Raw genomic sequence first — 25501 nt, 5'->3', positions numbered from 1 at the left:
ATTTATGTTCATTGTTGATCGATTGACTCAGTTTTTTTATTATTACAGAGGGCACGTAACCCTGTGACCGAACACGCTGAGCTACCGTGCCGGCTATCATCTGAGCTACCGAAGCACGACTCACGCCCGGTGCTTACAGCTTTACTTCTGCCAGTATCTCGTCTCCTACCTTCCAAACTTTACAGAAGCTCTCCTGCGAAACTTGCTGAACTAGCACTCCTGAAAGAAAGGATACTGCGGAGACATTGCTTAGCCACAGCCTGGGGGATGTTTCCATGATGAGATTTTCACTCTGCAGCGGAGTGTGCGCTAATATGAAACTTCCTGGCAGATTATAACTGTGTCCCCGACCGAGATTCGAACTCGGGACCTTTGCCTTTCGCGGGCAAGCGCTCTATCATCTTTTCTTTTCTTTTTTTACTCTAATTTTTGTTCGCTTTTGTTGGTTGCATGTGCTCGGGGTGGACGTCGTAAGACATCCACTTACGTTCATTGTTGATCGATTGACACAGTTTTTTTATTATTTCAGAGGGTACGTAACCCTGTGACCGAATACGCTGAGCTACCTCGCCGGCTATCATCTGAGCTACCGAAGCACGACTCACGCCCAGTGCTTACAGTTTTACTTCTGCCAGTATCTCGTCTCCTACCTTCCAAACTTTACAGAAGCTCTCCTGCGAAACTTGCTGAACTAGCACTCCTGAAAGAAAGGATACTGCGGAGACATGGCTTACCCACAGCCTGGGGAATGTTTCCAGAATGAGATTTTCACTCTGCAGCGGAGTGTGCGCTAATATGAAACTTCCTGGCAGATTAAAACTGTGTGCCCGACCGAGATTCGAACTCGGGACCTTTGCCTTTCGCGGGCTAGCGCTCTACCATCTTTTCTTTTCTTTTTTTTTTTTACTCTCATTTTTGTTCGCTTTTGTTTGTTGCATGTGCTCGGGGCGGACGTGTAAGACATCCATTTATGTTCATTGTTGATCGATTGACTCAGTTTTTTTCTTATTACAGAGGGCACGTAACCCTGTGACCGAACACGCTGAGCTACCGTGCCGGCAATCATCTGAGCTACCGAAGCACGACTCACGCCCGGTGCTTACAGCTTTACTTCTGCCAGTATCTCGTCTCCTACCTTCCAAACTTTACAGAAGCTCTCCTGCGAAACTTGCTGAACTAGCACTCCTGAAACAAAGGATACTGCGGAGACATGCCTTAGCCACAGCCTGGGGGATGTTTCCAGAATGAGATTTTCACTCTGCAGCGGAGTGTGCGCTAATATGAAACTTCCTGGCAGATTAAAACTATGTGCCCGACCGAGATTCGAACTCGGGACCTTTGCCTTTCGCGGGCAAGCGCTCTACCATCTTTCCTTTTCTTTTTTTCTTTTTTACTCTCAGTTTTGTTCGCTTTTGTTTGTTGCATGTGCTCGGGGCGGACGTCGTAAGACATCCATTGACGTTCATTGTTGATCGATTGACTCAGTTTTTTTTTTATTACAGAAGGCACGTAACCCTGTGACCGAACACGCTGAGCTACCGTGCCGGCAATCATCTGAGCTACTGAAGCACGACTAACGCCCGGTGCTTACAGCTTTACTTCTGCCAGTATCTCGTCTCCTACCTTCCAAACTTTACAGAAGCTCTCCTGCGAAACTTGCTGAACTAGCACTCCTGAAAGAAAGGATACTGCGGAGACATGGCTTACCCACAGCCTGGTGGATGTTTCCAGAATGAGATTTTCACTCTGCAGCGGAGTGTGCGCTAATATGAAACTTCCTGGCAGATTAAAACTGTGTCCCCGACCGAGATTCGAACTCGGGACCTTTGCCTTTCGCGGGCAAGCGCTCTACCATCTTTTCTTTCTTTCTTTTTTTTTTTTTACTCTCATTTTTGTTCGCTTATGTTCGTTGCATGTGCTCGGGGCGGACGTCGTAAGACATCCATTTACGTTCATTGTTGATCGATTGACTCAGTTTTTTTATTATTACAGAGGGCACGTAACCCTGTGACCGAACACGCTGAGCTACCGTGCCGGCTATCAGCTGAGCTACCAAAGCACGACTCACGCCTGGTGCTTACAGCTTTACTTCTGCCAGTATCTCGTCTCCTACCTCCCAAACTTTACAGAAGCTCTCCTGCGAAACTTGCTGAACTAGCACTCCTGAAAGAAAGGATACTGCGGAGACATGGCTTAGCCACAGCCTGGGGTATGTTTCCAGAATGAGATTTTCACTCTGCACCGGAGTGTGCGCTAATATGAAACTTCCTGGCACATTAAAACTGTGTGCACGATCCAGATTCGAACTCGGGACCTTTGCCTTTCGCGGGAAAGCGCTCTACCATATTTTCTTTCTTTCTTTTTTCTTTTACTCTCATTTTTATTCGCTTTTGTTGGTTGCATGTGCTCGGGGCGGACGTCGTAAGACATCCATTTATGTTCATTGTTGATCGATTGACTCAGTTCTTTTATTATTACAGAGGGCACGTAACCCTGTGACCGAACACGCTGAGCTACCGTGCCGGCTATCAGCTGAGCTACCGAAGCACGACTCACGCCCGGTGCTTACAGCTTTACTTCTGCCAGTATCTCGTCTCCTACCTTCCAAACTTTACAGAAGCTCTCCTGCGAAACTTGCTGAACTAGCACTCCTCAAAGAAAGAATACTGCGGAGACATCGCTTAGCCACAGCCTGGGGGATGTTTCCAGAATGAGATTTTCACTCTGCAGCGGAGTGTGCGCTAATATGAAACTTCCTGGCACATTAAAACTGTGTGCACGACCGAGATTCGAACTCGGGACCTTTGCCTTTCGCGGGCAAGCGCTCTATCATCTTTTCTTTTCTTTTTTTACTCTCATTTTTGTTCGCTTTTGTTGGTTGCATGTGCTCGGGGTGGACGTCGTAAGACATCCACTTACGTTCATTGTTGATCGATTGACACAGTTTTTTTATTATTACAGAGGGCACGTAACCCTGTGACCGAACACGCTGAGCAACCGTGCCGGCTGTCATCTGAGCTACCGAAGCACGACTCACGCCCAGTGCTTACAGCTTTACTTCTGCCAGTATCTCGTCTCCTACCTTCCAAACTTTACAGAAGGTCTCCTGCGAAACTTGCTGAACTATCACTCCTGAAAGAAAGGATACTGCGGAGACATGGCTTAGCCAGAGCCTGGGGGATGTTTCCAGAATGAGATTTTCACTCTACAGCGGAGTGTGCGCTAATATGAAACTTCCTGGCACATTAAAACTGTGTGCACGATCCAGATTCGAACTCGGGACCTTTGCCTTTCGCGGGAAAGCGCTCTACCATCTTTTCTTTCTTTCTTTTTTCTTTTACTCTCATTTTTGTTCGCTTTTGTTGGTTGCATGTGCTCGGGGTGGACGTCGTAAAACATCCATTTACGTTCATTGTTGATCGATTGACACAGTTTTTTTATTATTACAGAGGGCACGTAACCCTGTGACCGAACACGCTGAGCTACCGTGCCGGCTGTCATCTGAGCTACCGAAGCACGACTCACGCCCAGTGCTTACAGCTTTACTTCTGCCAGTATCTCGTCTCCTACCTTCCAAACTTTACAGAAGCTCTCCTGCGAAACTTGCTGAACTAGCACTCCTGAAAGAAAGGATACTGCGGAGACATGGCCTAGCCACAGCCTGCGGGATGTTTCCAGAATGAGATTTTCACTCTGCAGCGGAGTGTGCGCTAATATGAAACTTCCCGGCAGATTAAAACTGTGTGCCCGACCGAGATTCGAACTCGGGACCTTTGCCTTTCGCGGGCAAGCGCTCTATTATCTATTCATTTCTTTTTTTTTTTTTACTCTCATTTTTGTTCGCTTTTGTTTGTTGCATGTGCTCGGGGCGGACGTCTAAGACATCCATTTATGTTCATTGTTGATCGATTGACTCAGTTTTTTTATTATTACAGAGAGCACGTAACCATGTGACCGAACACGCTGAGCTACCGTGCCGGCTATCATCTGAGCTACCGAAGCACGACTCACGCCCGGTGCTTACAGCTTTACTTCTGCCAGTATCTCGTCTCCTACCTTCCAAACTTTACAGAAGCTCTCCTGCGAAACTTGCTGAAGTAGCACTCCTGAAAGAAAGGATACTGCGGAGACATGGCTTAGCCACAGCCTGGGGGATGTTTCCAGAATGAGATTTTCACTCTACAGCGGAGTGTGCGCTAATATGAAACTTCCTGGCAGATTAAAACTGTGTGCCCGACCGAGATTCGAACTCGGGACCTTTGCCTTTCGCGGGCAGGCGCTCTACCATCTTTTCTTTTCATTTTATTATTTTACTCTCATTTTTGTTCGCTTTTGTTTGTTGCATGTGCTCGGGGCGGACGTCGTAAGACATCCATTTATGTTCATTGTTGATCGATTGACTCAGTTTTCTTTTTATTACAGAGGGCACGAAACCCTGTGATCGAACACGCTGAGCTACCGTGCCGGCTATCATCAGAGCTACTGAAGCACGACTCACGCCCGGTGCTTACAGCTTTACTTCTGCCAGTATCTCGTCTCCTACCTTCCAAACTTTAGAGAAGCTCTCCTGCGGAACTTGCTGAACTAGCACTCCTGAAAGAAAGGATACTGCGGAGACATGGCTTACCCACAGCCTGGGGGATGTTTCCAGAATGAGATTTTCACTCTGCAGCGGAGTGTGCGCTAATATGAAACTTCCTGGCAGATTAAAACTGTGTGCCCGACCGAGATTCGAAATCGGGACCTTTGCCTTTCGCGGGCAAGCGCTCTACCATCTTTTCTTTCTTTCTTTTTTTTTTTTTTACTCTCATTTTTGTTCGCTTTTGTTCGTTGCATGTGCTCGGGGCGGACGTCGTAAGACATCCATTTATGTTCATTGTTGATCGATTGACTCAGTTTTTTTATTATTACAGAGGGCACGTAACCCTGTGACCGAACACGCTGAGCTACCGTGCCGGCTATCAGCTGAGCTACCAAAGCACGACTCACGCCTGGTGCTTACAGCTTTACTTCTGCCAGTATCTCGTCTCCTACCTCCCAAACTTTACAGAAGCTCTCCTGCGAAACTTGCTGAACTAGCACTCCTGAAAGAAAGGATACTGCGGAGACATGGCTTAGCCACAGCCTGGGGGATGTTTCCAGAATGAGATTTTCACTCTGCAGCGGAGTGTGCGCTAGTATGAAACTTCCTGGCACATTAAAACTGTGTGCACGATCCAGATTCGAACTCGGGACCTTTGCCTTTCGCGGGAAAGCGCTCTACCATATTTTCTTTCTTTCTTTTTTCTTTTACTCTCATTTTTGTTCGCTTTTGTTGTTGCATGTGCTCGGGGCGGACGTCGTAAGACATCCATTTATGTTCATTGTTGATCGATTGACTCAGTTCTTTTATTATTACAGAGGGCACGTAACCCTGTGACCGAACACGCTGAGCTACCGTGCCGGCTATCATCTGAGCTACCGAAGCACGACTCACGCCCGGTGCTTACAGCTTTACTTCTGCCAGTATCTCGTCTCCTACCTTCAAAACTTTACAGAAGCTCTCCTGCGAAACTTGCTGAACTAGCACTCCTGAAAGAAAGGATACTGCGGAGACATGGTTTAGCCACAGCCCGGGGGATGTTTCCAGAATGAGATTTTCACTCTGCAGCGGAGTGTGCGCTAATATGAAACTTCCTGGCACATTAAAACTGTGTGCACGACCGAGATTCGAACTCGGGACCTTTGCCTTTCGCGGGCAAGAGCTCTTTCATCTTTTCTTTTCTTTTTTTACTCTTATTTTTGTTCGCTTTTGTTGGTTGCATGTGCTCGGGGTGGACGTCGTAAGACATCCACTTACGTTCATTGTTGATCGATTTGCACAGTTTTTTTATTATTACAGAGGGCACGTAACCCTGTGACCGAACACGCTGAGCTACCGTGCCGGCTGTCATCTGAGCTACCGAAGCACGACTCACGCCCAGTGCTTACAGCTTTACTTCTGCCAGTATCTCGTCTCCTACCTTCCAAACTTTACAGAAGCTCTCCTGCGAAACTTGCTGAACTAGCACTCCTGAAAGAAAGGATACTGCGGAGACATGGCTTAGCACCAGCATGGGGGATGTTTCCAGAATGAGATTTTCACTCTGCAGCGGAGTATGCGCTAATATGAAACTTCCCGGCAGATTAAAACTGTGTGCCCGACCGAGATTCGAACTCGGGACCTTTGCCTTTCGCGGGAAAGCGCTCTACCATCTTTTCTTTCTTTCTTTTTTCTTTTACTCTCATTTTTGTTCGCTTTTGTTGGTTGCATGTGCTCGGGGTGGACGTCGTAAGACATCCACTTACATTCATTGTTGATCGATTGACACAGTTTTTTTATTATTACAAAGGGCACGTAACCCTGTGACCGAACACGCTGAGCTACCGTGCCGGCTGTCATCTGAGCTACAGAAGCACGACTCACGCCCAGTGCTTACAGCTTTACTTCTGCCAGTATCTCGTCTCCTACCTTCCAAACTTTACAGAAGCTCTCCTGCGAAACTTGCTGAACTAGTACTTCTGAAAGAAAGGATACTGCGGAGACATGGCCTAGCCACAGCCTGGGGGATGTTTCCAGAATGAGATTTTCACTCTGCAGCGGAGTGTGCGCTAATATGAAACTTCCCGGCAGATTAAAACTGTGTGCCCGACCGAGATTCGAACTCGGGACCTTTGCCTTTCGCGGGCAAGCGCTCTACCATCTTTTCTTTTCTTTTTTTTTTTACTCTCATTTTTGTTCGCTTTTGTTTGTTGCATGTGCTCGGGGCGGACGTGTAAGACATCCATTTATGTTCATTGTTGATCGATTGACTCAGTTTTTTTTTATTACAGAGGGCACGTAACCCTGTGACCGAACACGCTGAGCTACCGTGCCGGCTATCATCTGAGCTACCGAAGCACGACTCACGCCCGGTGCTTACAGCTTTACTTCTGCCAGTATCTCGTCTCCTACCTTCCAAACTTTACAGAAGCTCTCCTGCGAAACTTGCTGAACTAGCACTCCTGAAAGAAAGGATACTGCAGAGACATGGCTTAGCCACAGCCTGGGGGATGTTTCCAGAATGAGATTTTCACTCTGCAGCGGAGTGTGCGCTAATATGAAACTTCCTGGAACATTAAAGCTGTGTGCACGACCGAGATTCGAACTCGGGATATTCGCCTTTTGCGGGCAAGCACTCTACCATTTTTCCTTTCTTTCTTTTTATTTTTTTTTACTCTCATTTTTGTTCGCTTTTGTTTGTTGCATGTGCTTGGGGCGGACGTCGTAAGACATCCATTTACGTTCATTGTTGATCGATTGACTCAGCTTTTTTTTATTAGAGAGGGCACGAATCCCTGTGACCAAACACGCTGAGCTACCGTGCCGGCTATCAGCTGAGCTACCAAAGCACGACTCACGCGTGGTGCTTACATCTTTACTTCTGCCAGTATCTCGTCTCCTACCTCCCAAACTTTACAGAAGCTCTCCTGCGAAACTTGCTGAACTAGCACTCCTGAAAGAAAGGATACTGCGGAGACATGGCTTAGCCACAGCCTGGGGGATGTTTCCAGAATGAGATTTTCACTCTGCAGCGGAGTGTGCGCTAATATGAAACTTCCTGGCACATTAAAACTGTGTGCACGACCGAGATTCGAGCTCGGTACCTTTGCCTTTCGCGGGCAAGCGCTCTACCATATTTCTTTTCTTTTATTTTTTTTACTCTCATTTTTGTTCGCTTTTATTTGTTGCATGTGCTCGGGGCGGACGTCTAAGACATCCATTTATGTTCATTGTTGATCGATTGACTCAGCTTTTTTTTATTACAGAGGGCACGTATCCCTGTGACCGAACACGCTGAGCTACCATGCCGGCTATCATCTGAGCTACCAAAGCACGACTCACGCCCGGTGCTTACAGCTTTACTTCTGGCAGTATCTCGTCTCCTACCTTCCAAACTTTACAGAAGCTCTCCTGCGAAACTTGCTGAACTAGCACTCCTGAAAGAAAGGATACTGCGGAGACATGGCTTAGCCACAGCCTGGGGGATGTTTCCAGAATGAGATTTTCACTCTACAGCGGAGTGTGCGCTAATATGAAACTTCCTGGCACATTAAAACTGTGTGCCCGACCGAGATTCGAACACGGGACCTTTGCCTTTCGCGGGCAAGGGCTCTACCATATTTCTTTTCTTTTATTTTTTTTACTCTCATTTTTGTTCGCTTTTGTTTGTTGCATGTGCTCGGGGCGGACGTCTAAGACATCCATTTATGTTCATTGTTGATCGATTGACTAATTTTTTTTTTATTACAGAGGGCACGTAACCCTGTGACCGAACACGCTGAGCTACCGTGCCGGCTATCATCTGAGCTACCGAAGCACGACTCACGCCCGGTGCTTACAGCTTTACTTCTGCCAGTATCTCGTCTCCTACCTTCCAAACTTTAGAGAAGCTCTCATGCGAAACTTGCTGAACTAGCACTCCTGAAAGAAAGGATACTGCGGAGACATGGTTTAGCCACAGGCTGGGGGATGTTTCCAGAATGAGATTTTCACTCTGCAGCGGAGTGTGCGCTAATATGAAACTTCCTGGCAGATTAAAACTGTGTGCCCGACCGAGATTCGAACTCGGGACCTTTGCCTTTCGCGGGCAAGCACTCTACCATATTTTCTTTCTTTTTTTTTTTTTACTCTCATTTTTGTTCGCTTTTGTTCATTGCATGTGCTCGGGGCGGACGTCGTAAGACATCCATTTATGTTCATTGTTGATCGATTGACTCAGTTTTTTTTTATTACAGAGGGCACGTAACCCTGTGACCGAACATGCTGAGCTACCGTGCCGGCTATAATCTGAGCTACCGAAGCACGACTCACGCCCGGTGCTTACAGCTTTACTTCTGCCAGTATCTCGTCTCCTACCTTCCAAACTTTACAGAAGCTCTCCTGCGAAACTTGCTGAACTAGCTGTCCTGAAAGAAAGGATACTGCGGAGACATGGCTTAGCCACAGCCTGGGGTATGTTTCCAGAATGAGATTTTCACTCTGCAGCGGAGTGTGCGCTAATATGAAACTTCCTGGCACATTAAAACTGTGTGCCCGACTGAGATTCGAACTCGGGACCTTTGCCTTTCGCGGGAAAGCGCTCTACCATCTTTTCTTTCTTTCTTTTTTCTTTTACTCTCATTTTTGTTCGCTTTTGTTGTTGCATGTGCTCGGGGCGGACGTCGTAAGACATCCATTTATGTTCATTGTTGATCGATTGACTCAGTTTTTTTATTATTACAGAGGGCACGTAACCCTGTGACCGAACACGCTGAGCTACCGTGCCGGCTATCATCTGAGCTACCGAAGCACGACTCACGCCCGGTGCTTACAATTTTACTTCTGCCAGTATCTCGTCTCCTACCTTCCAAACTTTACAGAAGCTCTCCTGCGAAACTTGCTGAACTAGCACTCCTGAAAGAAAGGATACTGCGGAGACATGGCTTACCCACAGCCTGGGGGATGTTTCCAGAATGAGATTTTCACTCTGCAGCGGAGTGTGCGCTAATATGAAACTTCCTGGCACATTAAAACTGTGTGCACGACCGAGATTCGAACTCGGGACCTTTGCCTTTCGCGGGCAAGCGCTCTACCATCTTTTCTTTCTTTCTTTTTTTATAACTCTCATTTTTGTTCGCTTTTGTTTGTTGCATGTGCTCGGTGCGGACGTCGTAAGACATCCATTTATGTTCATTGTTGATCGATTGACTCAGTTTTTTTATTATTACAGAGGGCACGTAACCCTGTGACCGAACACGCTGAGCTACCGTGCCGGCTATCATCTGAGCTACCGAAGCACGACTCACGCCCGGTGCTTACAGCTTTACTTCTGCCAGTATCTCGTCTCCTACCTTCCAAACTTTACAGAAGCTCTCCTGCGAAACTTGCTGAACTAGCACTCCTGAAAGAAAGGATACTGCGGAACCATGGCTTAGCCACAGCCTGGGGGATGTTTCCAGAATGAGATTTTCCCTCTGCAGCGGAGTGTGCGCTAATATGAAACTTCCTGGCAGATTAAAACTGTGTGCCCGACCGAGATTCGAACTCGGGACCTTTGCCTTTCGCGGGCAAGCGCTCTACCATATTTCTTTTCTTTTTTTTTTTACTCTCATTTTTGTTCGCTTTTGTTTGTTGCATGTACTCGGGGCGAACGTCTAAGACATTCATTTATGTTCATTGTTGATCGATTGACTCAGTTTTTTTTTATTACAGAGGGCACGTAACCCTGTGACCGAACACGCTGAGCTACCGTGCCGGCTATCATCTGAGCTACCGAAGCACGACTCACGCCCGGTGCTTACAGCTTTACTTCTGCCAGTATCTCGTCTCCTACCTTCCAAACTTTACAGAAGCTCTCCTGCGAAACTTGGTGAACTAGCACTCCTGAAAGAATGGATACTGCGAAGACATGGCTTAGCCACAGCCTGGGGGATGTTTCCAGAATGAGATTTTCACTCTACAGCGGAGTGTGCGCTAATATGAAACTTCCTGGCAGATTAAAACTGTGTGCCCGACCGAGATTCGAACTCGGGACCTTTGCCTTTCGCGGGCATGCGCTCTACCATCTTTTCATTCCTTCTTTTTTTTTACTCTCATTTTTGTTCGCTTTTGTTTGTTGCATGTGCTCGGGGCGGACGTCTAAGACATCCATTTATGTTCATTGTTGATCGATTGACTCAGTTTTTTTTTTTTATTACAGAGGGCACGTAACCCTGTGACCGAACACGCTGAGCTACCGTGTCGGTTATCATCTGAGCTACCGAAGCACGACTCACGCCCGGTGCTTACAGCTTTACTTCTGCCAGTATCTCGTCTCCCACCTTCCAAACTTTACAGAAGCTCTCCTGCGAAACTTGCAGAACTAGCACTCCTGAAAGAAAGGATACTGCGGAGACATGGCTTAGCCACAGCCTGGGGGATGTTTCCAGAATGAGATTTTCACTCTGTAGCGGAGTGTGCGCTAATATGAAACTTCCTGGCAGATTAAAACTGTGTGCCCGACCGAGATTCGAACTCGGGACCTTTGCCTTTCGCGGGCAAGCGTTCTAGCATCTTTTCTTTTCTTTTTTTCTTTTTTACTCTCATTTTTGTTCGCTTTTGTTTGTTGCATGTGCTCGGGGCGGACGTCTATGACATCCATTTATGTTCATTGTTGATCGATTGACTCAGTTTTTTTTTATTACAGAGGGCACGTAACCCTGTGACCGAACACGCTGAGCTACCGTGCCGGCTATCATCTGAGCTACCGAAGCACGACTCACGCCCGGTGCTTACAGCTTTACTTCTGCCAGTATCTCGTCTCCTACCTTCCAAACTTTACAGAAGCTCTCCTGCTAAACTTGTTGAACTAGCACTCCTGAGAGAAAGGATACTGCGGAGACATGGCTTAGCCACAGCCTGGGGTATGTTTCCAGAATGAGATTTTCACTCTGCAGCGGAGTGTGCGCTAATATGAAACTTCCTGGCACATTAAAACTGTGTGCACGACCGAGATTCGAACTCGGGACCTTTGCCTTTCGCGGGCAAGCGCTCTACCATATTTCTTTTCTTTTTTTTTTTTTACTCTCATTTTTGTTCGCTTTTGTTTGTTGCATGTGCTTGGGGCAGACGTCTAAGACATTCATTTATGTTCATTGTTGATCGATTGACTCAGTTTTTTTTATTACAGAGGGCACGTAACCCTGTGACCGAACACGCTGAGCTACCGTGCCGGCTATCATCTGAGCTACCGAAGCACGACTCACGCCCGGTGCTTACAGCTTTACTTCTGCCAGTATCTCGTCTCCTACCTTCCAAACTTTACAGAAGCTCTCCTGCGAAACTTGCTGAACTAGCACTCCTGAAAGAAAGGATACTGCGGAGACATGGTTTAGCCACAGCCTGGGGGATGTTTCCAGAATGAGATTTTAACTCTACAGCGGAGTGTGCGCTAATATGATACTTACTGGCAGATTAAAACTGTGTGCCCGACCGAGATTCGAACTCGGGACCTTTGCCTTTCGCGGGCAAGCGCACTACTATCTTTTCCTTTCTTTTTTTCTTTTTTACTCTCATTTTTGTTCGCTTTTGTTTGTAGCATGTGCTCGGGGCGGACGTCGTAAGACATCCATTTATGTTCATTGTTGATCGATTGACGCAGTTTTTTTATTATTACAAAGGGCACGTAACCCTGTGACCGAACACGCTGAGCTACGGTGCCGGCTATCATCTGAGCTACCGAAGCACGACTCACGCCCGGTGCTTACAGCTTTACTTCTGCCAGTATCTCGTCTCCTACCTTCCAAACTTTACAGAAGCTCTCCTGCGAAACTTGCTGAAGTAGCACTCCTGAAAGAAAGGATACTGCGGAGACATGGCTTAGCCACAGCCTGGGGGATGTTTCCAGAATGAGATTTTCACTCTGCAGCGGAGTGTGCGCTAATATGAAACTTCCTCGGAGATTAAAACTGTGTGCCCGACCGAGATTCGAACTCTGGACCTTTGCCTTTCGCAGGCAAGCGCTCTATCATCTTTTCTTTTCTTTTTTTACTCTCATTTTTATTCGCTTTTGTTGGTTGCATGTGCTCGTGGTGGACGTCGTAAGACATCCACTTACGTTCATTGTTGATCGATTGACTCAGTTTTTTTATTATTACAGAGGGCACGGAACCCTGTGACCGAAATTGCTGAGCTACCGTGCCGGCTATCAGCTGAGCTACCAAAGCACTACTCACGCCCGGTGCTTACAGCTTTACTTCTGCCAGTATCTCGTCTCCTACCTTCCAAACTTTACAGAAGCTCTCCTGCGAAACTTGCTGAACTAGCACTCCTGAAAGAAAGGATACTGCGGAGACATGGCTTAGCCACAGCCTGGGGGATGTTTCCAGAACGAGATTTTCACTCTACAGTGGAGTGTGCGCTAATATGAAACTTCCTGGCACATTAAAACTGTGTGCCCGACCGAGATTCGAACTCGGGACCTTTGCATTTCGCGGGCAAGCGCTCTACCATATTTCTTTTCTTTTATTTTTTTTTTACTCTTATTTTTGTTCGCTTTTGTTCGTTGCATGTGCTCGGGGCGGACGTCGTAAGACATCCATTTATGTTCATTGTTGATCGATTGACTCAGTTTTTTTTTTTTATTACAGAGGGCACGTAACCCTGTGACCGAACACGCTGAGCTACGGTGCCGGCTATCATCTGAGCTCCCGAAGCACGACTCACGCCCAGTGCTTACAGCTTTACTTCTGCCAGTATCTCCTCTCCCACCTTCCAAACTTTACAGAAGCTCTCCTGCGAAACTTGCAGAACTAGCACTCCTGAAAGAAAGGATACTGCGGAGACATGGCTTAGCCACAGCCTGGGGGATGTTTCCAGAATGAGAATTTCACTCTGTAGCGGAGTGTGCGCTAATATGAAACTTCCTGGCAGATTAAAACTGTGTGCCCGACCGAGATTCGAACTCGGGACCTTTGCCTTTCGCGGGCAAGCGCTCTACCATCTTTTCTTTACCTTTTTTTTTTACTCTCATTTTTGTTCGCTTTTATTTGTTGCATGTGCTCGCGGCGGACGTCTAAGACATCCATTTATGTTCATTGTTGATCGATTGACTCAGTTTTTCTTTTATTACAGAGGGCACGTAACCCTGTGACCGAACACGCTGAGCTACCGTACCGGATATCATCTGAGCTACCGAAGCACGACTCACGCCCGGTGCTTACAGCTTTACTTCTGCCAGTATCTCGTCTCCTACCTTCCAAACTTTACAGAAGCTCTCCTGCGAAACTTGCTGAACTAGCACTCCTGAAAGAAAGGATACTGCGGAGACATGGCTTAGCCACAGCCTGGGGGATGTTTCCAGAATGAGATTTTCACTCTACAGCGGAGTGTGCGCTAATATGAAACTTCCTGGCACATTAAAACTGTGTGCCCGACCGAGATTCGAACTCGGGACCTTCGCCTTTTGCGGGCAAGCGCCCTACCATCTTTCCTTTCTTTCTTTTTATTTTTTTTACTCTCATTTTTGTTCGCTTTTGTTTGTTGCATGTGCTCGGGGCGGACGTCTAAGACATCCATTTACGTTCATTGTTGATCGATTAAATCAGTTTTTTTATTATTACAAAGGGCACGTAACCCTGTGACCGAACACGCTGAGCTACCGTGCCGGCTATCATCTGAGCTACCGAAGCACGACTCACGCCCGGTGCTTACAGCTTTACTTCTGCCAGTATCTCGTCTCCTACCTTCCAAACTTTACAGAAGCTCTCCTGCGAAACTTGCTGAACTAGCACTCCTGAAAGAAAGGATACTGCGGAGACATGGCTTAGCCAGAGCCTGGGGGATGTTTCCAGAATGAGATTTTCACTCTGCAGCGGAGTATGCTCTAATATGAAACTTCCTGGCACATTAAAACTGTGTGCCCGACCGAGATTCGAACTCGGGACCTTTGCCTTTCGCGGGCAAGCGCTCTACCATATTTCTTTTCTTTTATTTTTTTTTCTCATTTTTGTTCGCTTTTGTTTGTTGCATGTGCTCGGGGCGGACGTCGTAAGACATCCATTTATGTTCATTGTTGATCGATTGACTCAGTTTTTTTTTTTTATTACAGAGGGCACGTAACCCTGTGACCGAACACGCTGAGCTACCGTGCCGGCTATCATCTGAGCTACCGAAGCATGACTCAACGCCCGGTGCTTACAGCTTTGCTTCTGCCAGTATCTCGTCTCCCACCTTCCAAACTTTACAGAAGCTCTCCTGCGAAACTTGCAGAACAAGCACTCCTGAAAGAAAGGATACTGCGGAGACATGGCTTAGCCAGGAGCCTGGGGGTTGTTTCCAGAATGAGATTTTCACTCTGCAGCGGAGTGTGCGCTAATATGAAACTTCCTGGCAGATTAAAACTGTGTGCCCGACCGAGATTCGAACTCGGGACCTTTGCCTTTCGCGGGCAAGCGCTCTACCATCTCTTCTCTTCTTTTTTTTTTTTACTCTCATTTTTGTTCGCTTTTGTTTGTTGCATGTGCTCGGGGCGGACGTCTAAGACATCCATTTATGTTCATTGTTGATCGATTGACGCAGTTTTTTTTTTTAATACAGAGGGCACGTAACCCTGTGAACGAACACGCTGAGCTACCGTGCCGGCTATCATCTGAGCTACCGAAGCACGACTCACGCCCAGTGCTTACAGCTATACTTCTGCCAGTATCTCGTCTCCTACCTTCCAAACTTTACAGAAGCTCTCCTGCGAAACTTGCTGAACTAGCACTCCTGAAAGAAAGGATACTGCGGAGACATGGCTTAGCCACAGCCTGGGGGATGTTTCCAGAATGAGATTTTCACTCTACAGCGGAGTGTGCGCTAATATGAAACTTCCTGGCACATTAAAACTGTGTGCACGACCGAGATTCGAACTCGGGACCTTCGCCTTTTGCGGGCAAGCGCCCTACCATCTTTCCTTTCTTTCTTTTTATTTTTTTTACTCTCATTTTTGTTCGCTTTTGTTTGTTGCATGTGCTCGGGGCAGACGTCTAAGACATCCATTTATGTTCATTGTTGATCGATTGACTCAGTTTTTTTATTATTACAAAGGGCACGTAACCCTGTGACCGAACACGCTGAGCTACCGTGCCGGCTATCATCTGAGCTACAGAAGCACGACTCACGCCCGGTGCTTACAGCTTTACTTCTGCCAGTATCTCGTCTCCTACCTTCCAAACTTTACAGAAGCTCTCCTGCGAAACTTGCTGAACTAGCACTCCTGAAAGAAAGGATACTGCGGAGACATGGCTTAGCCACAGCCTGGGGGATGTTTCCAGAATGAGATTTTCACTCTGCAGCGGAGTGTGCGCTAATGTGAAACTTCCTGGAAGATTAAAACTGTGTGCCCGACCGAGATTCGAACTCGGGACCTTTGCCTTTCGCGGGCAAGCGCTCTACCATCTTTTTTTTTCTTTTTTTTTTACTCTCATTTTTGTTGGCTTTTGTTCGTTGCATGTGCTCGGGGCGGACGTCGTAAGACATCCATTTATGTTCATTGTTGATCGATTGACTCAGTTTTTTTTTTTATTACAGAGGGCACGTAACCCTGTGATCGAACACGCTGAGCTACCATGCCGGCTATCATCTGAGCTACTGAAGCACGACTCACGCCCGGTGCTTACAGCTTTACTTCTGCCAGTATCTCGTCTCCTACCTTCCAAACTTTACAGAAGCTCTCCTGCGAAACTTGCTGAACTAGCACTCCTGAAAGAAAGGATACTGCGGAGACATGGCTTAGCCACAGCCTGGGGGATGTTTCCAGAATGAGATTTTGACTCTGCAGCGGAGTGTGCGCTAATATGAAACTTCCTGGCAGATTAAAACTGTGTGCCCGACCGAGATTCGAACTCGGGACCTTTGCCTTTCGCGGGCAAGCACTCTACCATATTTTCTTTCTTTTTTTTTTTTTACTCTCATTTTTGTTCGCTTTTGTTCATTGCATGTGCTCGGGGCGGACGTCGTAAGACATCCATTTATGTTCATTGTTGATCGATTGACTCAGTTTTTTTTTTTTTACAGAGGGCACGTAACCCTGTGACCGAACACGCTGAGCTACCGTGCCGGCTATCATCTGAGCTACCGAAGCATGACTAACGCCCGGTGCTTACAGCTATACTTCTGCCAGTATCTCGTCTCCTACCTTCCAAACTTTACAGAAGCTCTCCTGCGAAACTTGCTGAACTAGCACTCCTGAAAGAAAGGATACTGCGGAGACATGGCTTAGCCACAGCCTGGGGGATGTTTCCAGAATGAGAATTTCACTCTGTAGCGGAGTGTGCGCTAATATGAAACTTCCTGGCAGATTAAAACTGTGTGCCCGACCGAGATTCGAACTCGGGACCTTTGCCTTTCGCGGGCAAGCGCTCTACCATCTTTTCTTTACCTTTTTTTTTTACTCTCATTTTTGTTCGCTTTTATTTGTTGCATGTGCTCGCGGCGGACGTCTAAGACATCCATTTATGTTCATTGTTGATCGATTGACTCAGTTTTTCTTTTATTACAGAGGGCACGTAACCCTGTGACCGAACACGCTGAGCTACCGTACCGGATATCATCTGAGCTACCGAAGCACGACTCACGCCCGGTGCTTACAGCTTTACTTCTGCCAGTATCTCGTCTCCTACCTTCCAAACTTTACAGAAGCTCTCCTGCGAAACTTGCTGAACTAGCACTCCTGAAAGAAAGGATACTGCGGAGACATGGCTTAGCCACAGCCTGGGGGATGTTTCCAGAATGAGATTTTCACTCTACAGCGGAGTGTGCGCTAATATGAAACTTCCTGGCACATTAAAACTGTGTGCCCGACCGAGATTCGAACTCGGGACCTTCGCCTTTTGCGGGCAAGCGCCCTACCATCTTTCCTTTCTTTCTTTTTATTTTTTTTACTCTCATTTTTGTTCGCTTTTGTTTGTTGCATGTGCTCGGGGCGGACGTCTAAGACATCCATTTACGTTCATTGTTGATCGATTAAATCAGTTTTTTTATTATTACAAAGGGCACGTAACCCTGTGACCGAACACGCTGAGCTACCGTGCCGGCTATCATCTGAGCTACCGAAGCACGACTCACGCCCGGTGCTTACAGCTTTACTTCTGCCAGTATCTCGTCTCCTACCTTCCAAACTTTACAGAAGCTCTCCTGCGAAACTTGCTGAACTAGCACTCCTGAAAGAAAGGATACTGCGGAGACATGGCTTAGCCAGAGCCTGGGGGATGTTTCCAGAATGAGATTTTCACTCTGCAGCGGAGTATGCTCTAATATGAAACTTCCTGGCACATTAAAACTGTGTGCCCGACCGAGATTCGAACTCGGGACCTTTGCCTTTCGCGGGCAAGCGCTCTACCATATTTCTTTTCTTTTATTTTTTTTTCTCATTTTTGTTCGCTTTTGTTTGTTGCATGTGCTCGGGGCGGACGTCGTAAGACATCCATTTATGTTCATTGTTGATCGATTGACTCAGTTTTTTTTTTTTATTACAGAGGGCACGTAACCCTGTGACCGAACACGCTGAGCTACCGTGCCGGCTATCATCTGAGCTACCGAAGCATGACTCAACGCCCGGTGCTTACAGCTTTGCTTCTGCCAGTATCTCGTCTCCCACCTTCCAAACTTTACAGAAGCTCTCCTGCGAAACTTGCAGAACAAGCACTCCTGAAAGAAAGGATACTGCGGAGACATGGCTTAGCCAGGAGCCTGGGGGTTGTTTCCAGAATGAGATTTTCACTCTGCAGCGGAGTGTGCGCTAATATGAAACTTCCTGGCAGATTAAAACTGTGTGCCCGACCGAGATTCGAACTCGGGACCTTTGCCTTTCGCGGGCAAGCGCTCTACCATCTCTTCTCTTCTTTTTTTTTTTTACTCTCATTTTTGTTCGCTTTTGTTTGTTGCATGTGCTCGGGGCGGACGTCTAAGACATCCATTTATGTTCATTGTTGATCGATTGACGCAGTTTTTTTTTTTAATACAGAGGGCACGTAACCCTGTGAACGAACACGCTGAGCTACCGTGCCGGCTATAATCTGAGCTACCGAAGCACGACTCACGCCCAGTGCTTACAGCTATACTTCTGCCAGTATCTCGTCTCCTACCTTCCAAACTTTACAGAAGCTCTCCTGCGAAACTTGCTGAACTAGCACTCCTGAAAGAAAGGATACTGCGGAGACATGGCTTAGCCACAGCCTGGGGGATGTTTCCAGAATGAGATTTTCACTCTACAGCGGAGTGTGCGCTAATATGAAACTTCCTGGCACATTAAAACTGTGTGCACGACCGAGATTCGAACTCGGGACCTTCGCCTTTTGCGGGCAAGCGCCCTACCATCTTTCCTTTCTTTCTTTTTATTTTTTTTACTCTCATTTTTGTTCGCTTTTGTTTGTTGCATGTGCTCGGGGCAGACGTCTAAGACATCCATTTATGTTCATTGTTGATCGATTGACTCAGTTTTTTTATTATTACAAAGGGCACGTAACCCTGTGACCGAACACGCTGAGCTACCGTGCCGGCTATCATCTGAGCTACAGAAGCACGACTCACGCCCGGTGCTTACAGCTTTACTTCTGCCAGTATCTCGTCTCCTACCTTCCAAACTTTACAGAAGCTCTCCTGCGAAACTTGCTGAACTAGCACTCCTGAAAGAAAGGATACTGCGGAGACATGGCTTAGCCACAGCCTGGGGGATGTTTCCAGAATGAGATTTTCACTCTGCAGCGGAGTGTGCGCTAATGTGAAACTTCCTGGAAGATTAAAACTGTGTGCCCGACCGAGATTCGAACTCGGGACCTTTGCCTTTCGCGGGCAAGCGCTCTACCATCTTTTTTTTCTTTTTTTTTTACTCTCATTTTTGTTGGCTTTTGTTCGTTGCATGTGCTCGGGGCGGACGTCGTAAGACATCCATTTATGTTCATTGTTGATCGATTGACTCAGTTTTTTTTTTTATTACAGAGGGCACGTAACCCTGTGATCGAACACGCTGAGCTACCATGCCGGCTATCATCTGAGCTACTGAAGCACGACTCACGCCCGGTGCTTACAGCTTTACTTCTGCCAGTATCTCGTCTCCTACCTTCCAAACTTTACAGAAGCTCTCCTGCGAAACTTGCTGAACTAGCACTCCTGAAAGAAAGGATACTGCGGAGACATGGCTTAGCCACAGCCTGGGGGATGTTTCCAGAATGAGATTTTGACTCTGCAGCGGAGTGTGCGCTAATATGAAACTTCCTGGCAGATTAAAACTGTGTGCCCGACCGAGATTCGAACTCGGGACCTTTGCCTTTCGCGGGCAAGCACTCTACCATATTTTCTTTCTTTTTTTTTTTTTACTCTCATTTTTGTTCGCTTTTGTTCATTGCATGTGCTCGGGGCGGACGTCGTAAGACATCCATTTATGTTCATTGTTGATCGATTGACTCAGTTTTTTTTTTTTTTACAGAGGGCACGTAACCCTGTGACCGAACACGCTGAGCTACCGTGCCGGCTGTCATCTGAGCTACCGAAGCATGACTAACGCCCGGTGCTTACAGCTATACTTCTGCCAGTATCTCGTCTCCTACCTTCCAAACTTTACAGAAGCTCTCCTGCGAAACTTGCTGAACTAGCACTCCTGAAAGAAAGGATACTGCGAAGACATGGCTTAGCCACAGACTGGGGGATGTTTCCAGAATGAGATTTTCACACTGCCGCGGAGTGTGTGCTAATATGAAACTTCCTGGCACATTAAAACTGTGTCCCCGACCGAGATTCGAACTCGGGACCTTTGCCTTTCACAGGCAAGCGCTCTACCATCTTTTCTTTCTTCCTTTTTTCTTTTTTACTTTTACTTTTGTTCGCTTTTGTTCGTTGCATGTGCTCGGGGCGGACGTCGTAAGACATCCATTTAAGTTCATTGTTGATCGATTGACGCAGTTTTCTTTTTATTACAGAGGGCACGTAACCCTGTGATCGAACACGCTGAGCTACCGTGCCGGCTATCATCTGAGCTACTGAAGCACGACCCACGCCCGGTGCTTACAGCTTTACTTCTGCCAGTATCTCGTCTCCTACATTCCAAACTTTACAGAAGCTCTCCTGCGAAACTTGCTGAACTAGCACTCCTGAAAGAAAGGATACTGCGGAGACATGGCTTTGCCACAGCCTGGGGGATGTTTTCAGAATGAGATTTTCACTCTGCAGCGGAGTGTGCGCTAATATGAAACTTCCTGGCACATTAAAACTGTGTGCCCGACCGAGATTCGAACTCGGGACCTTTGCCTTTCGCGGGCAAGCGCTCTATCATCTTTTCTTTTCTTTTTTTACTCTCATATTTGTTCGCTTTTGTTCGTTGCATGTGCTCGGGGCGGACGTCGTAAGACATCCATTTATGTTCATTGTTGATCGATTGACTCAGTTTTTTTATTATTACAGAGGGCACGTAACCCTGTTACCGAACACGCTGAGCTACCGTGCCGGCTATCAGCTGAGCTACTGACGCACGACTCACGCCCGGTGCTTACAGCTTTACTCCTGCCAGTATTTCGTCTCCTACCTTCCAAACTTTACAAAAGCTCTCCTGCGAAACTTGCTGAACTAGCACTCCTGAAAGAAAGGATACTGCGGAGACATGGCTTAGCCACAGCCTGGGGGATGTTTCCAGAATGAGATTTTCACTCTGCAGCGGAGTGTACGCTATTATGAAACTTCCTGGAAGATTAAAACTGTGTGCCCGACCGAGATTCGAACTCGGGACCTTTGCCTTTCGCGGGCAAGCGCTCTACCATCTTTTCTTTTCTTTTTTTTTTTTTTTCTCATTTTTGTTGGCTTTTGTTCGTTGCATGTACTCGGGCGGACGTCGTAAGGCATCCAATTATGTTCATTGTTGATCGATTGACCCAGTTTTTTTTTATTACAGACTGCACGTAACCCTGTGACCGAACTTGCTGAGCTACCGTGCTGGCTATAATCTGAGCTACCGAAGCACTACTCACGCCCGGTGCTTACAGCTTTACTTCTGCCAGTATCTCGTCTCCTACCTTCCAAACTTTACAAAAGCTCTTCTGCGAAACTTGCTGAAGTAGCACTCCTGAAAGAAAGGACACTGCGGAGACATGGCTTAGCCACAGCCTGGGGGATGTTTCCAGAATGAGATTTTCACTCTGCAGCGGAGTGTGCGCTAATATGAAACTTCCTGGCACATTAAAACTGTGTGCCCGACCGAGATTCGAACTCGGGACCTTTGCCTTTCGCGGGCAAGCGCTCTACCATCTCTTCTTCCTTTCTTTTTTTTTTTTTTTTACTCTCATTTTTGTTCGTTGAATGTGCTCGGGGCGGACGTCGTAAGACATCCATTAATGTTCATTGTTGATCGATTGACTCATTTTTTTTTTATTACAGAGGGCACGTAACCCTGTGACCGAGCACGCTGAGCTACGGTGCCGGCTATCATCTGAGCTACCGAAGCACGACTCACGCCCGGTGCTTACAGCTTTACTTCTGCCAGTATCTCGTCTCCTACCTTCCAAACTTTACAGAAGCTCTCCTGCGAAACTTGCTGAACTAGCACTCCTGAAAGAAAGGATACTACGGAGACATGGCTTAGCCAGAGCCTGGGGGATGTTTCCAGAATGAGATTTTCACTCTGCAGCGGAGTGTGCGCTAATATGAAACTTCCTGGCACATTAAAACTGTGTGCCCGACCGAGATTCGAACTCGGGACCTTTGCCTTTCGCGGGCAAGCGCTCTACCATATTTCTTTTCTTTTTTTTTTTTACTCTCATTTTTGTTCGCTTTTGTTTGTTGCATGTGCTCGGGGCGGACGTCGTAAGACATCCACTTACGTTCATTGTTGATCGATTGACTCAGTTTTTTTATTATTACAGAGGGCACGTAACCCTGTGACCGAACACGCTGAGCTACCGTGCCGGCTATCATCTGAGCTACCGAAGCACGACTCACGCCCGGTGCTTACAGCTTTACTTCTGCCAGTATCTCGTCTCCTACCTTCCAAACTTTACAGAAGCTCTCCTGCGAAACTTGCTGAACTAGCACTCCTGAAAGAAAGGATACTGCGGAGACATGGCTTACCCACAGCCTGGGGGATGTTTCCAGAATGAGATTTTCACTCTGCAGCGGAGTGTGCGCTAATATGAAACTTCCTGGCAGATTAAAACTGTGTCCCCGACCGAGATTCGAACTCGGGACCTTTGCCTTTCGCGGGCAAGGGCTCTACCATCTTTTCTTTTCTTTTTTTCTTTTTTACTCTCACTTTTGTTCGCTTTTGTTCGTTGCATGTGCTCGGGGCGGACGTCATAAGACATCCATTTATGTTCATTGTTGATCGATTGACTCAGTTTTCTTTTTATTACAGAGGGCACGTATACCTGTGACCGAACACGCTGAGCTACCGTGCCGGCTATCTTCTGAGCTACTGAAGCACGACTCACGCCCGGTGCTTACAGCTTTACTTCTGCCAGTATCTCGTCTCCTACCTTCCAAACTTTACAGAAGCTCTCCTGCGAAACTTGCTGAACTAGCACTCCTGAAAGAAAGGATACTGCGGAGACATGGTTTAGCCACAGCCTGGGGGATGTTTCCAGAATGAGATTTTCACTCTGCAGCGGAGTGTGCGCTAATATGAAACTTCCTGGCAGATTAAAACTGTGTGCACGACCGAGATTCGAACTCGGGACCTTCGCCTTTTGCGGGCAAGCGCTCTACCATCTTTCCTTTCTTTCCTTTTATTTTTTTTACTCTCCTTTTTGTTCGCTTTTGTTTGTTGCATGTGCTCGTTGCGGACGTCGTAAGACATCCATTTATGTTCATTGTTGATCGATTGACTCAGTTTACTTTTTATTACAGAGGGCACGTAAACCTGTGATCGAACACGCTGAGCTACCGTGCCGGCTATCATCTGAGCTACTGAAGCACGACTCACGCCCGGTGCTCACAGCTTTTCTTCTACCAGTATCTCGTCTCCTACCTTCCAAACTTTACAGAAGCTCTCCTGCGAAACTTGCTGAACTAGCACTCCTGAAAGAAAGGATACTGCGGAGACATGGCTTAGCCACAGCCTGGAGGATGTTTCCAGAATGAGATTTTCACTCTGCAGCGGAGTGTGCGCTAATATGAAACTTCCGGGCAGATTAAAACTGTGTGCCCGACCGAAATTCGAACTCGGGACATTTGCCTTTCGCGGGCAAGCGCTCTATCATCTTTTCTTTTCTTTTTTTACTCTCATATTTGTTCGCTTTTGTTCGTTGCATGTGCTCGGGGCGGACGTCGTAAGACATCCATTTATGTTCATTGTTGATCGAATGACTCAGTTTTTTTTTTATTACAGAGGGCACGTAACCCAGTGACCGAACACCCTGAGCTACCGTGCCGGCTATCATCTGAGCTACCGAAGCATGACTAACGCCCGGTGCTTACAGCTATACTTCTGCCAGTATCTCGTCTCCTACCTTCCAAACTTTACAGAAGCTCTCCTGCGAAACTTGCTGAACTAGCACTCCTGAAAGAAAGGATACTGCGGAGACATGGCTTAGCCACAGCCTGGGGGATGTTTCCAGAATGAGATTTTCACTCTGCAGCGGAGTGTGCGCTAATATGAAACTTCCTGAAAGATTAAAACTGTGTGCCCGACCGAGATTCGAACTCGGGACCTTTGCCTTTCGCGGGCAAGCGCTCTACCATCTTTTTTTTCTTTTTTTTTTACTCTCATTTTTGTTGGCTTTTGTTCGTTGCATGTGCTCGGGGCGGACGTCGTAAGACATCCATTTATGTTCATTGTTGATCGATTGACTCAGTTTTTTTTTTATTACAGAGGGCACGTAACCCTGTGACCGAACACGCTGAGCTACCATGCCGGCTATCATCTGAGCTACCGAAGCATGACTAACGCCCGGTGCTTACAGCTATACTTCTGCCAGTATCTCGTCTCCTACCTTCCAAACTTTACAGAAGCTCTCCTGCGAAACTTGCTGAACTAGCACTCCTGAAAGAAAGGATACTGCGGAGACATGGCTTACCCACAGCCTGGGGGATGTTTCCAGAATGAGATTTTCACTCTGCAGCGGAGTGTGCGCTAATATGAAACTTCCTGGCAGATTAAAACTGTGTCCCCGACCGAGATTCGAACTCGGGACCTTTGCCTTTCGCGGGCAAGGGCTCTACCATCTTTTCTTTTCTTTTTTTCTTTTTTACTCTCACTTTTGTTCGCTTTTGTTCGTTGCATGTGCTCGGGGCGGACGTCGTAAGACATCCATTTATGTTCATTGTTGATCGATTGACTCAGTTTTCTTTTTATTACAGAGGGCACGTATACCTGTGACCGAACACGCTGAGCTACCGTGCCGGCTATCATCTGAGCTACTGAAGCACGACTCACGCCCGGTGCTTACAGCTTTACTTCTGCCAGTATCTCGTCTCCTACCTTCCAAACTTTACAGAAGCTCTCCTGCGAAACTTGCTGAACTAGCACTCCTGAAAGAAAGGATACTGCGGAGACATGGTTTAGCCACAGCCTGGGGGATGTTTCCAGAATGAGATTTTCACTCTGCAGCGGAGTGTGCGCTAATATGAAACTTCCTGGCACATTAAAACTGTGTGCACGACCGAGATTCGAACTCGGGACCTTCGCCTTTTGCGGGCAAGCGCTCTACCATCTTTCCTTTCTTTCTTTTTATTTTTTTTACTCTCCTTTTTGTTCGCTTTTGTTTGTTGCATGTGCTCGTTGCGGACGTCGTAAGACATCCATTTATGTTCATTGTTGATCGATTGACTCAGTTTACTTTTTATTACAGAGGGCACGTAACCCTGTGATCGAACACGCTGAGCTACCGTGCCGGCTATCATCTGAGCTACTGAAGCACGACTCACGCCCGGTGCTCACAGCTTTTCTTCTACCAGTATCTCGTCTCCTACCTTCCAAACTTTACAGAAGCTCTCCTGCGAAACTTGCTGAACTAGCACTCC

The sequence above is a fragment of the Schistocerca nitens genome, chromosome 6, assembly GCF_023898315.1.
Source record: "Schistocerca nitens isolate TAMUIC-IGC-003100 chromosome 6, iqSchNite1.1, whole genome shotgun sequence".
NCBI classification, from domain to species: domain Eukaryota; kingdom Metazoa; phylum Arthropoda; class Insecta; order Orthoptera; family Acrididae; genus Schistocerca; species Schistocerca nitens.
The sequence above is the reverse complement of the archived record's forward strand: the minus strand, read 5'-3'. Positions refer to the sequence as shown.